Here is a 2,359-nt window from a genome sequence, read left to right on the forward strand (position 1 = left end):
TATGTTTACTTTTTCTTAAATTAGATATGAATGAGCTGATTATTCTATTCTTAAAGGGATAGTTCACCCAAATTACAAAATGACATGTTGGTGTCCTTACACTGTAAGCAAGCAGTCTATGGACGTTTTAGCATTTAAGGCACAAAAATATACAATACCAGTCAAAAGTTTGGACACACCTACTCATTCAAGGGTTTTTCTTTATTTTTACTATTTTCTACATTGTAGAATAATAGTGAAGACATCAAAACTATGAAATAACACATATGGAATCATGTACAAACCAAAGAAGTGTTGAACAAATCAAAATATATTTTATATTTGAGATTCTTCAAAGTAGCCACCTTTTGGCCTTGATGACAGCTTTGCACACTCTTGGCATTCTCTCAACCAGCTTCATGCCTTTCCAACAGTCTTGAAGGAGTTCCCACATATGCTGAGCACTTGTTTGCTGCTTTTCCTTCACTCTACGGTCCAACTCATCCCAAACCATCTCAATTGGTTTGAGGTCGGGTGATTGTGGAGGCCAGGTCATCTGATGTAACACTCCATCCCTCTCCTTGGTCAAATAGCCCTTACACAGCCTGAAGGTGTGTTTTGGGTCATTGTCCTGTTGAAAAACAAATGATAGTCCCACTAAGCGCAAACCAGATGGGATGGCGTATCGCTGCAGAATGCTGTGGTAGCCATGCTGGTTAAGTGTGCCTTAATTCTAAATAAATCACAGACAGTGTCACCAGCAAAGCACCCCCACACCATCACACCTCCTCCTCCATGCTTCATGGTGGGAACCACACATGCGGAGATCATCCGTTCACCTACTCTGCGTCTCACAAAGATACGGCAGTTGGAACCAAAAATCGGACATTTGGACTCATCAGACCAAAGGACAGATTTCCACCGGTCTAATGTCTATTGCTCGTATTTCTTGGCCCAAGCAAGTCTCTTCTTCTTATCAGTGTCCTTTAGTAGTGGTTTATTTGCAGCAATTCGACCATGAAGGCCTGATTCACGTAGTCTCCTCTGAACAGTTGATGTTGAGATGTGTCTGTTACTTGCACTCTGTGAAGCATTTATTTGGGCTGCAATCTGAGGTGCAGTTAATTGCCAATTTCTGAGGCTGGTAACTCTAATGAATGGGTCTTCCTTTCCTGTGGCGGTCCTCATGAGAGCCAATTTCATCATAGCGCTTGATGGTTTTTGCGATTGCACTTTCAAAGTTCTTGAAATGTTCCTGATTGACTGACCTTCATGTCTTAAAATAATGATGGACTGTCATTTCTCTTTGCTTATTTGAGCTGTTCTTGCCATAATATGGACTTGGTCTTTTACCAAATAGGGCCATCTTCTGTATACCACCCCTACCTTGTCACAACACAACTGTTTGGCTCAAACGCATTAAGAAGGAAAGAAATTCCACAACTTTTAACAAGGCACACCTGTTAATTGAAATGCATTCCAGGTGACTACCTCATGAAGCTGGTTGAGAAAATGCCAAGCGTGTGCAAAGCTGTCATCAAGGCAAAGGTTAGCTACTTTGAAGAATCTCAAATATAAAATATATTTTTATTTGTTCAACACTTTTTTGGTTACTACATGATTCCATATGTGTTATTTCATAGTTTTGATGTCTTCACTATTATTCTACAATGTAGAAAATAGTACAAATAAAGAAAAACCCTTGAATGAGTAGGTGTGTCCAAACGTTTAACTGGTACTGTATATATACTGATATTAGCGTTTTTCACACATCATGTTCAAATCATCTAGAAGTGACTTTGTTGAGTCAAATACATTTGAGATACTTTCAGATGATTTGGACTTGATGCGTGAAAAATGCTAATATCGGTACCACGACATGAATGGGATTTGTGCCACAATGCTAAAAAGGTGCCAGGGGAATTAAACCAAAGCATGGATTGCTGTCATACCTTGTCCATAGACCGCTTATGCTGCATTCAAGACAACTTGGAAACTCGGAAACCTCAGAGTTAAAATGTGCATATGTTTTTTGTGTAGAGCTTCCAATTGGTTGATTCTGATAATTTCCAATTGGGAAACTCGGACCTCATCTTTCTACAACGAGTTTCCATGTTGGACATTTCAGAGTTTCCTAGTTCTGAGTTGCCTTGAACGCAGCATTACAGGGTAAGGAAACCAATGTATCATTTTGTAATTTGGGTGAACTATCCCTTTAAGGACAGTGCTGTTGAATGAGAGGGATACTGTGGGGGAAATGTATGTAGTACCACCGATTATTAACGTTAGGTGGCGCCATGGTGTAATATAAAATTATATATTCCAGTGTAGGTATTGAAAACATCATCAGCCTTTGCTCGAACACCGCAAACTCAAACAA

This window comes from Coregonus clupeaformis, unplaced genomic scaffold, assembly GCF_020615455.1.
Source record: "Coregonus clupeaformis isolate EN_2021a unplaced genomic scaffold, ASM2061545v1 scaf1132, whole genome shotgun sequence".
Classification (NCBI taxonomy): Eukaryota; Metazoa; Chordata; class Actinopteri; order Salmoniformes; family Salmonidae; genus Coregonus; species Coregonus clupeaformis.